The sequence below is a fragment of the Bactrocera dorsalis genome, chromosome 2, assembly GCF_023373825.1.
Source record: "Bactrocera dorsalis isolate Fly_Bdor chromosome 2, ASM2337382v1, whole genome shotgun sequence".
NCBI lineage: Eukaryota > Metazoa > Arthropoda > Insecta > Diptera > Tephritidae > Bactrocera > Bactrocera dorsalis.
Genome location: NC_064304.1, coordinates 18,215,125 through 18,227,744, shown reverse-complemented (window position 1 = coordinate 18,227,744; position 12,620 = coordinate 18,215,125). Strand labels below are relative to the sequence as shown.

At 34.3% G+C, this 12,620-nt stretch overlaps 1 protein-coding gene across 2 annotated transcripts in view; it reads left to right on the top strand.

Moving 5' to 3' along the window:
• Positions 1-7,666: 7,666 nt before the first annotated feature.
• LOC105225740 (elongation of very long chain fatty acids protein AAEL008004) overlaps positions 7,667-12,620 on the top strand; it is a 33,301-nt gene continuing 28,347 nt past the window's right edge. The window contains exons 1-2 of one of the 2 annotated variants that reach the window (XM_029549967.2): positions 7,667-7,996; positions 8,182-8,236. The gene's annotated coding sequence lies outside the window, so the exon portion shown is untranslated. Of the gene's footprint in view, positions 8,033-8,181; positions 8,237-12,620 lie in introns of both variants that reach the window. The other variant, XM_011204344.3, reaches the window with a different exon arrangement.

The following is a 12,620-nucleotide window of genomic DNA, read 5'->3' as shown; positions in this document are numbered from 1 at the left end:
CAGCCAGCGCTAGTCTGCCTGACGTGGTAATCCAAGTATTGTTCTTTATCAAGCTGTGTTTTTTAATTCAATCTAATTCGGTTGGTCTTCAAAGCAAACAAAAAATAAATAAATAAGTTTTTCTAATGAAATGAGGTATGTATGAACAAGTATTCAGTAAACCGTATCTACATTATTATGTAGTTTCTTTCACATTCATTTCATTTTTTTGGACAAGATAGCGGAGCTCCCATAGCGATTCAGAGACTTGTTTTCGAAGCTAACACTCTTACTAAACTTAAACTTTTCAGAAGAATTTAGAACTAAAGATCTCCTCATCTCTTCTAAAATAATATTTTCCTAAGAAACAGTTATGCAGGTTGTGCAATTATTATTTATATACTTATACAAATACGAGTTCATTTCATTGTCTATACATCTCTTCTTCGCTGTATTTCGGCTTGAAGGCTATACGCCGGTGTTAATGTCAAGGACGTTTATCTTAGTTGATGCTTTTTGCATTGGTATTCCCATTGAGGCTCGTAACAGTAGTTGTCGCAACAAGTTTTGCTCTACGCGATTAATAGTAAGCATTTTGCTTTTCTTTATTAACTTTGCGGTAATTCGCGACAAAAAAAAAACTGGCGATGATTTTTATGACATAAAAATTACCATATTATCTCCTGTCAACTTTGGTGGTTCCCGTTAACTACTATAAATTGCTGAGCTTTAGACCAACCCTGTGAGCCTACTGGTTGTACAAATTTACATTGTTCGCCGGTATTATTGGCATGCACTTTATGGATGCGAATTTGTGAACCAAATGAAGTGAGTTCAGCAAAAGATGAATAATAAATGTATATTTGTATATAAATGGAATTATCTTTGTTAACATGAATATATATAGAAATGTGTTTTAAAGTTCTTTTAGTCTTTAATTAGTATATGGTAGGTAGCTTACATTTCCTCTTCTATTGGCGAAATTTGTTTACTTCTCTGTAATTGCTTGCTTCAGCTGGTCCATTTGTTGGCGGCACGGGTCCGAATTAAGAGTTTGGCCATAGGCAAGTAGCGCATATTAAATGATTCCTTATCTATCTCATCAAATACATAGGAAAACCTTTCTGGCCGTCAATATTGGCACCGTTTGCGCCGGCTCGCCATGTAGGAAGTTTTTCGGTATGCATGCGTTTCATAAATGGATCGATTTTTTGTCAGTCGGACTAGACGTTTGCCATTGTTTTACGTCTAGAAGCTACTACCACAACCGACTGTGAAACGGTTTTCTACTCAACTTGAAGTCCTGCTCTCTGAGGGCAGTCACCAGCAACTACGTATAAAGGAACTGTGGGACTGCATTTTAAGCTCCTTATGTATAGCCGCAAGAGAAACCATTCGTTTTCGTAAAGGTCGAAAGAACAGCTGGTCCTATAAGGATTACCGTCCGAGCCGTCTACAAACTGATTAAACCTCATTAGTGTGGCTACTATTGACCAGATTTTCGCCATGCGCCAAATTTTGCAAAAGATCCGTTAAAGCCGCCTTCGACAGTACGAGAAGGAACTGTCTCTATGACTAAACTTATTATTCCGGAAAAACTAATAAAACTGTGTGAGATGACGTTGAGCATCACCAAAAAGCTCCATTAGCATTGGGAAGGATATCTTCGGGCTGTTCGATACCAATCGAGATTTCAGGCAAAGAGATTCCCTTGTGACTTCTTCAATCTACATAATGCTGGAGAAACTAGCACAAGTTGCACAGCTAAATAGAGAAGGTACAATCTTCTATAAGATAGAGATATACACTCCTGCGCCGAATATATGTATGTATGTATATTGCTTGCCAGTATGTAAGCAATTTGAGCAATATACCAGTTTATCCAAAGAGCGCGACTTACATTGGAACCCACTTTATTTCTGGTCATATACGGGCAGATGATGTTATAAATCCAATAAGTATGATATTAATATTCACTAATGTGAGATCGTGTAGACATTTTTGAGAAATATTCACAAACAACCTAAACAATAACGAAGTACAACTTTCCAAATAAGCACGCTACATTGTATGTATTTATGTTTCAAAATCCGAAATTTATACAAAAACTGACTGAAATCGACTTCAAAAATGTTCAGCAAATGGCTTTTTGTTATCGAATGTGTTGTTTTTACCGTTGTGGGTCACTCACTGCTCTGCGCAATCGTTTTTACACAAATGTATCTATTTGTTCATAACCTAACGCAACCTCAGAGCATTTTACACCCACACAATTTGCCAAAAACAAACCAAACAGGTCCCATTGTAATGAGACAAAGGCATTTTGTTGCGATAAAATTAATATAAAGATATAAAGAAGAGAAATTTGTCACATGACCTTGAGTAGCAATCAAAGAAAAGCAAGTCAAGAGAATACTCGTACTTATGTTTCAAAAGTAAAACGCAAATGCGGTTATTTGTAATTAAAAAGAAATTAATACTTTTTGTTCAAATCATAAACGTTGACTTATTAAATTCAAATAAAAGAACACATTTCTATAAAATAAGCCTGATTATAACAATTATATGAAAAAATAATTCCACCGCTCACATGTACTTCAGAATCTAATGTGTTAATATACTTTTAGTACATGTTAGGGTGAGTAAAAAAAATCGATATTTTTTTCGCTTCGTGCTCTGAAAAATTGGTTGACACAAAACGACCCCTCAACGATAGGTTTTCCAAGTATCAGCTCTTAATTGCAACGAAAAGTTGCAAAAAATGTTCTATGAATTTCTATTGTATATCCAATACATTGACCGATATTTTCGGTTAAAAGTCAACTATGGATACTGGGGTCCGCATATTCGGCACTTAGGGACAGTTTTGGTCGATTTGGACAATTTTTGGTCTTAAGTTGGTGGTAATGTGTTTAGAGTATCTCGCTTAGTTAGGTGAAAAAAACTCTGCAGCAACATGCTGAAAGAGTATAAAAATTGGAAAACTAATAGTTTTGTCGGACATTTACTACTGCTCTACATAAATGTCTTCATACAACATTTCGTTCGAAGAAATTTGTTTACCCACCCTAATATATACAAATACATGCAGAAATGTACGCGCTTGTATTTACATGAGAAAAACAAGTCATTCTGCAAATAAGAATATAAATCTAAAAAATGCTGCATGCAGAAACCTTGCCGATTGTGCGTGTTTCTTAAAAAATAAAAGTGAATTTAATAAAAATCATAATTACTTTGTCTTATTAATTAATCGTAAATTAAGTTCATAATGCAAACACGCAAAAATACAATAAAACCAACAGAAGTGAGTTATTGAAAAATTTTCCACTCGTAGGAATGTGCATTTGTTAGAAAGGAATAAGTTCGTGTCTTAAGTCTTTTGTTTCCGTGTTGAACTCAAGAAGTTGGCGAACAAATTTGGTGCTCGCGCAGTCGCCGGCGGTCGGCTAAGCCGAGGTTTAAGAGTAAAACGCACACACGAATTCGAAATTATTGAAATTAATGAAATAAATATCAAATTGATAAGACAGCGCCGCGAGGTGCGAAATAGAACTGCGCAGGCGTATGAGTGACGCGTATGCACGCATAGTTAATAGTCGGCACACATGCGCACTGATGCCGGGGGAATATGTAATTAAGGGTGTGCAAAAAAATCGATCAGTCTGCTAGTCACACAGACACATACATAACATAAACATACGCACAAAGCACTAGCACTAGTATATATATGTCTGTTAGCGCTGCTAGATGCTTGAAATATTAGCACGTCTACTTCATAGTTAATATTTGACAGCAACAAGCTGCTTAATAAGCAACACGCCATCATGACTAAACGAGCATATTCAAAAATTCTGAAATATGAGACTAAAACGCTGAAAGATATACTTGTAAATGTATGTATGTATGTATATACATACAAACACATGCAACTATGCGAGAGCGTGCGTGTTTGTGTGCGTTTAATTATGAATTAAACAAATCATATACATATTTATATGTATGCGTGTATTTATGATTGCTTGAAATGCGATTTTGAAAGCGAATTATTGACCTTCAGAAAATATCCGGAAGAGTAACGAACCAAAAGTAGAAAAATGCCTGCAATAATAGGAACTAAGAGTTGCCAATTACAATAACAATACAATATATATACACGTGTATGCATATACACATATGTATATATAAACATATCTATACTTATGCCGAAAATCAGCTGAATTGACTTGGGTGATAAGCAGCAGCGCTGCGCAAATGAACACGAGCAACAACACTGGTACTAATCAGTAGCCTATTATTGCTTCTCAATTAATGCCGCACGTTGTTAAATGAAAACCATATCAACAATATGCGTATACAAAATCAAAAATTTACACATGCTGACATTGTGCATTCGAAAAAGCACGTGTGCGCGACGCTGAACTGAGCGAAAAATGTGAAAATAAACGTACTTCAAAATTATTTAATGACTTTTCGAGTGAATTATTAAGTGCAATTTTCATCCATAATTGCAGACATATGTATAATTACATAGATACATACAAACAGATATTATTTAAATGCTATATTCATTTTCTTTGTAAAAACGAAATTTTGTTCTATGATTCCGCTTTTCAAGTGAAACTGGACAAAAAAAAAGCTTAGAATACACTAGTTTACAGCGAAATCAGATGTTTACATATTTCTTTTAGTCATAAAAGCAACATCGTAAGAAGAAGGATTTACAAAATAGTTTATATGAAGAGAAAACGAGTAAGTTTGACCTCTAGAAAGTACCATAATGACGCATTGTTATTTTTAGAAAATAGAGAACGGCCACTTGGCCATCAAGGAGTCACTTCTGAAAGCAGAATAGGTCTAAATACAAAGGTACTAGACATAAAATTACTGACAGTGCGTTGAACTTCACTGTGGCTAATCGATGGTATTTATTGCGTTTTTGGCTTTGAATTCGGTCACAGTCGTAGCATGCTACGATGTAACTTCATCATTGTGTTAAATCTTGAATTGTTCTTCCACAATTCCAGCGGTTTTCGGCGGATGTTCTCACCTAAACGCCTCAATTCCACCAAATAAAACTCCTAATTGACCGTTTGTCACTCCGGAATAAATTCAAGATACACCAAACTACGAATATCGGAAAAAACAATGAAACAATTTGATTTTTGAGCGGCTTTGGCGTGTTTTTTGGTTTTGGTTGATTGTTGATTTGATTGCATGTCAAACTCATAAACCCATGTCTCATCGGCAGTTATAATGCTCTTCAGTGAATTTGCGGTATTCGAACGATCAAACATGTCCAAAGAGACCTGTTCACGGCATTTTAAATAAATTTCAAGCACCATATCTCTCACTTCTTTTTTATTATTTTCATCAATTGAAAAGGTAGAAAGTCATCCAGACCGAGGCATGTCTTCTCGACCGCCTTCGAAGGCTTTGTGCTACTCGTAGGCTTGTGCTTTTGATAAAATTGATTCATCGTAAGCCTTTTCGAACATTCGTAACGATTCCGTACTAGAAATTTGTTTATAAATACAAAATTTTGGAGAAATTCTTTGTTCAATATTTTTATCCATTGTAAAAATCGCACCACTGAGGTTTACCGACTTAAGCAGCTGCTGTAAACAAACTGGTTGGTAGTTCGCACTTATATTTGGCATAGTATTTAAGGACAGTCCTACCAATTTAGCAAAATGCATATATAAAAATATCATTTACCCGGCGAAGTCTAGTCTAGTAGTCTTATACAGTTGAACTTAATCCACAAAAAACTTTGAGTTATGGAAGGAAATTTGTATGAAATTTGATTCAATTGCCAATTCAAGAGTTACAGTTATGGAGAACTTGGAGATATGCATGCAGTAGTTCCAGTAATGGACGTTCAACTAGATTATGCCTTTCAAGAAAAGAGGCCGGAATTATAGACCGACAACTCTTGGTTTTTGTCCCACGCCACCACCGTATTCGGTTTATTTAGCTCCGTGTGACTTCTGGCTATTCAGAAAACTTAAAGGACCTTTCCGGGGGGACCGTTTTAAGTCAATTGAAGACATTAAACGTAAATCGCTACGCACATTGAAGGCTATTCCGGAAATTGTTAAACTATTTTGAGGATTAGAAAAATCGTTGGTATAATTGTGTTATATTGTAGAGGATAACTTAGCGAATGACGACAGAGATTTTGAAAAATAAGTTGAGAATTTTAAAATAATGAGAAAAGTTTTACTATTTTCTGCTCATAATGGTATGTACGCGAACTAAAAGATTTTTGTTTCATTTTCCTTTCTTTATAGTATAAAACACACACATATGAAGAACTATTCTGAAAAGAAAATATAAATGAAGGTATTATAGCTTCATTTATATTTTTCTTGCGAGTTGAAAGGTTGTACAGCTTTGACTTTGGAATTCATAGTAATCTGATGATAATAGAAAAAATATGCTAATTCATTGAAAACTTAAAATTCGAATCTATCTGCGCATAATAGTGTTCTTCGTCTTCTTCAAAAATTGATAAAAGCGAAGAGTTAACTTTGCGAGCAAATCTTTTGAATTTCTGTCTTGGTTTATTAATAACAATTAGTACTTCATTCTATGTCAACAAAAGCAGTTCGACTGCCGGTTAGCCTTCTTTGTTGTTATTTGCTTCTCCGCTAAATTATTTTGCTTTCTTAGGTCTTTTGTTGAGTGCTGAGGACGCACCAATTCTTGGCATGAACTTCACCTCAAAATCCAAATCACAATTTTAAAACCATAAAAGAAAAACGAAAGAAAAAACTAAAGAAAAAAAATAATAAAAAGAAAAATTAAAAACGAACATAAGAAAGAGCAATGAAACGCACCAACTGCAAACCAAAAACGAAATGATTAATATACTTTTTAAAAAAGAAAAGATATAAGTAGGAAAAAGAACAAATAAAACCTTGTTGATGAGGAAAATAAACAGAAAACGCGCTGCAATGTGAAAATGCAGAAGTGACAGAAAGCCATAAGACTTATCGTAAATTAACGAAAAACATGAAAATAATTTTGCGCTCAGTATTTTCAACACAAAATTTGCTGACACGCAGAAAATTGCTTGTTTTTGTTTAATAATTATTACATAACATATGTATATATATATATATATAAACATATATCTAAAATGCATTTTTGTACAACAAAAGAAACAACGAAATAAAAATGTCATGGGTCACACTTGCACAAACAAACACACACAATGCAACCTGTGGTCCACACGGCGGATACGCGATTCACGGCAAAAACTCGACAAAAATATATGCACATATACAAACATACACATTTTTATGTTTGACGCTGATAAATTTAGATGATTTTGTTGCTGTTATAGCGCTTACACAGACGCTCATACGCCAATACAAACACACATACATTAGACATGCGAATGTGAACGCTCGGCACGCTGGCGTTGAGCGCATGCGTCAAGTGCAAATGTGTCTGGTACTCTTATGAGTAAACTCATATTTGCACCGCGAGCGATTTCGGTCAAACTTGGAAGGTAGACATACAGACAACGCACACACACACACACTCGCACACAGGTGGCCAAACGCAAGAAACTCTACCGCCATTGTGGGCCGTCTGACTGATAGCAAGCGCGTCGACAGCAACGGTAGCGACGACGTCGCGCTGCAGGTGAAAAGATGGAAGCGAATCGAATAGAAGACGCTTAGCGCCGATCGTACAGCAGTTAGTCTGTGGAAGTTATTCGAACCGTTAAGTGCTAACCAGCCGAAAACCCAGTGTAACGAGCAGGCGAGAGCAAACAGAAAAAAACCCAATTAATCTGTATAAAAAGTGCTGAGCAGTGTTGCGGACAAAAGCTATTTCACTTAGCCACTTATTGACTAGCACCTGCTAAAATAAATAAAAATAGTTGTAGTGGCGTAGGGTTTGGCGGTTAGTGTTGTGGTGCTGTGCGGTGTTCGGCGCGATTTACGAACTGATTTTTGCGAAATTTCGTGTTCAAAGGAACTGCCAGTGATTTGGCGAAAAGGTGCAGTTACGAAAATACATCTACAGACAAACAAATGTATGTGTGTAAATGAATGAGACGTTAAAAACATTGTTTGAAAATTTGCTTGAGAACTGCAATTTACGGAATTTCAATTTTGAAAAGAAAAAACTTTTTTTTTGAAAAATATTTTAACTCTTTCATCGTCTTTTGTTTCCGCTTTTTAGAACGCGCTGCAGTATAAACACAGCGGATTGTCATTCAAACAAAGCAGTAAACAAGGCAAGTGAAGCATGTTTTTTTTATAATGTTGATTATATAAAAATATTTTTAAAAATATGCAAAAACATGCGAATTAAAAAAACAAATGAAGAAAAAACGCTAACTTCGGTTGCACCGAAGCTGTAAAACCCTTTCCAAATACAAAAGAATCATATCAAGAACCTTGATCGCTCAGTTTGTTAGCCAGTTGTAGGCTATAGTGACGCGATCTCAACAACTTCACCAGAGGTTGCACCGTTAACTAAAGAATTATCCCATGACAAAGTTTATGCAGATAACGGGTGATTTTTTTGAGGTTAGGATTTTCATGCATTAGTATTTGACAGATCACGTGGGATTTCAGACATGGTGTCAAAGAGAAAGATGCTCAGTATGCTTTGACATTTCATCATGAATAGACTTACTAACGAGCAACGCTTGCAAATCATTGAATTTTATTACCAAAATCAGTGTTCGGTTCGAAATGTGTTTCGCGCGCGTGTTTTGTTCAGCGATGAGGCTCATTTCTGGTTGAATGGCTACGTAAATAAGCAAAATTGCCGCATTTGGGGTGAAGAGCAACCAGAAGCCGTTCAAGAACTGCCCATGCATCCCGAAAAATGCACTGTTTGGTGTGGTTTGTACGCTGGTGGAATCATTGGACCGTATTTTTTCAAAGATGCTGTTGGACGCAACGTTACGGTGAATGGCGATCGCTATCGTTCGATGCTAACAAACTTTTTGTTGCCAAAAATGGAAGAACTGAACTTGGTTGACATGTGGTTTCAACAAGATGGCGCTACATGCCACACAGCTCGCGATTCTATGGCCATTTTGAGGGAAAACTTCGGACAACAATTCATCTCAAGAAATGGACCCGTAAGTTGGCCACCAAGATCATGCGATTTAACGCCTTTAGACTATTTTTTGTGGGGCTACGTCAAGTCTAAAGTCTACAGAAATAAGCCAGCAACTATTCCAGCTTTGGAAGACAACATTTCCGAAGAAATTCGGGCTATTCCGGCCGAAATGCTCGAAAAAGTTGCCCAAAATTGGACTTTCCGAATGGACCACCTAAGACGCAGCCGCGGTCAACATTTAAATGAAATTATCTTCAAAAAGTAAATGTCATGAACCAATCTAACGTTTCAAATAAAGAACCGATGAGATTTTGCAAATTTTATGCGTTTTTTTTTAAAAAAAAGTTATCAAGCTCTTAAAAAATCACCCTATATCTCTTCAAATAAAAAAGTTTCCCATACAAGCACTTGATTCCGATTGTTTAGTTTTAATGGCAACCATATGCTATAGTGATTCGATATCAGCGGTTCCGATAAATGAGCAGCTTTTTGTTGCGAAAAAGACGCGTGCAAAATTTCAGATCGATATTTCCAAATCTTAAAGGGCAGTTTCGTATACACAGACGGTAATGCCTAAATCAATTTATACATATGTATATTGTATAGGGTCTCCAGCGTTTCCTTAAATAATAAACGCTGTTCAAAGTATAAATATAATAAAATTAATAAAATAATTTAAAAAAATTAGGGGTCGAGCTTGCAAAACGTTGCAAGGTTGCAAAGCAGGGTTGCAAAAATGAATTAAAAAAGTATATTTTTTTTGTAAAGAATTTCTGTCGCTATAACGACAACAACAGCCCTGAAAACATTGATAAAAAATATTTTTCAAACTTTGAAACTCAAATACCGAAGTGAAAAGTTAAAAAAAAATGTTTAATCTAAAACATTGAATTGAAAAATTAATATGTTGTGTCTAAGTTCATTTAACAATTAAATTTTTTTTAATTAATGAATATTAATTTAATTTTTTTAATTATAATTATTTTTGAATTTACATTATTTCGTATTTCGTATCTTGCAATTTTAAATCAAAACGGTAAAGATATAGTTTTCAATAATTTTTAATTCCGATTTTGAGATTAAAAGCTTATTTTTCTAATAACGAAAATAAATTTAAATTAAAAAATTAAAGAAGATATTATTTTTTTCAATTTTAAGTTTAATTTTGGGATTTAAAATTCTCTGATATTAAAATTAATTTTAAATTAAAAATTTATTTTTATAATTAATTCTGTTGAGTTCAAGCGGTTAAGATATAATTTTATCAATTTTTAATTTTGATTTTGGGAATAAAACTATTTGTTTTTGATGTTAAAATTAATTTTTAACTTAAAATAAATTAATTTAATTACTATTTTTTTATTAATTCTTCTAAGTACTTTTAATTTTTTATTTATTTTAAATTTAAAATTAATTTTTAATTTCAGAAAAATTAGTTTTTAATACCAAATTAAATTTAAAATTTGATAAAAAGTATATCTTTAACGCTTTGAATCAAAAATTATAAATATAATAATTAAATTTTTGATTACAATTTTGGAGTTAAAAACTATATTTTCAAATATTTTGCATTGAAAGCTAAATTTTTTTTTAAATAACTTCAGAAATTATTTTTAAAGTACGAATCATACATTAAAAAAAAAAAAATAAAAATTTTCAAATCATAAAAATAACTGCAGAATTGTTAATTTTAAGTAAGCAAACATTTATAAATTATTTTGCTTTTTTTTCTTCGAGAGTAATTAAATTTTCATAAATTAGTAATTTTAGTAAACCTAAATTTTTTAATTAAAAAAGCGCTATTTGATGGATGATATTGAGAGCGTCACGCAAACAAAAATTGTAGACAATTTTGCTGCTCCCCAATTGGGTTATAATTATTGCTCCAGGTCTTGGAAAAGTCATAATTCCCCAAGCCATGAATTAAAAATTTGCGTTGAGTACAAAATAAAAATTTTAAAAAATTCTTAAATATTATTTTCATTAAATATACGTTGGTAAAAAAACAACAAATACGTGACCCATTTGGAAATATCAAAATAAATTTGTAAGAGATTTTGTGTATTTTTCACATTCCACTGTACCGGCTTTCAAATTAAAAAAAAGAATAAAACAAAATATTGGTATCGCTCATATGTATATCATATACTGTCCACATACACTCACCCACAGCAATAATCGCGCACATCATTTCCCTGAATATTCTCCAAAAATAAAAACGAAAAAATTGCATACTTTCAACACAAAAAACAAATATTAAATACTCACATACGAGTAAAAGGCATTACTCACACGATTTTGCAGCAACAACCAGGTGACCGAGTTGTCTTCATTTGCGCATCTTCCAAACCGCTATCTCGAACATTGCTAGGAATGGTTTCGCCAATTACGAATGCTGCCCTTAAGGCGTGGGCCAGCAGCCAACGAAACTGGTTGTCACATATACTTATATGTAAGTGAAATGTGTGTATGTGTATGTTTCATTCATAATTCGTTAAGAAAAAGTTGCTGCAAAAGAAAATACATACATATGTACATATATGAGGTAAGGGGAAAACCTTACAAAAAGCGAGATCGCAGCAAACAAATTACAGAACTGGTCACCATACTCCAATGCATGTGATCAACGGTCATAATAAAAGCGGCAAGCTGAGCCAAACAAAACTACAAATTACCGCAACTTTACAGGCTTTTTGTGAAAATACCATTTTGAGGAAAATAAGAAAAAAAAAACAATGGAATACAAACGCAGCGCAATGGGCGGGCGAGTGTTGGTAAAGGATGAGAGATTTTGCCGCTCCAAAATTGCTCACAACAGCAAAAGTCGCGCTCATAATATTTCACGCTAACCCACATTCGTCGTCTCCCAAGCAATCAGCCGCGCATTTATTACCGCAAGAGCGTATGTACATATTTGTATACATATATGCATGTATGTACAAGTATGTATGTAAACGCAAATGCGCAAATGGCACAAACGTGCGTGTGCTCGGTTTTTTTTCTTAACAAAATCATTTCTTCTTTGACTCTGTCGACCGGAGATGAAAGTGAAAACGAAACTGCTGACTGCTGACCGAGAAGTGCGCTGAAAAGGTTCACAAGAAAATCAAAATAAACGCACACATACTACCGCATACACAGACACATGTCTGTGTGTATGTATCCATGTATGTGCACATCATAAATCAACTATGAAATGGCGCAGCGGTAGGGGAGTAGATGCTGTTAATTCAGCTTCAGATAAAAACGTGATAACTATTAAATACACAAGCTAACAAAAGCAACTACAACAATGCACCTACAAATAGCTGTTATTTACATTTATATAAGTATGTATGTGCGCCCAAAACATGGTATTTTGTGATTTCTTTCTTGGGGAGCGTCAACGACCAAGCAACCGGTCGCAGTGCCCTTCACCAGCACTTGTGACTGCGCAACTCTGCTCCAGCTCAGCTCACATTGCTTAGCGCCGATTTCAACGTTTGTTTACCAATTTTTTTCTTTGTTCAATTGCTCTTATCTTTTGGCCAAATTGATCAATGCAA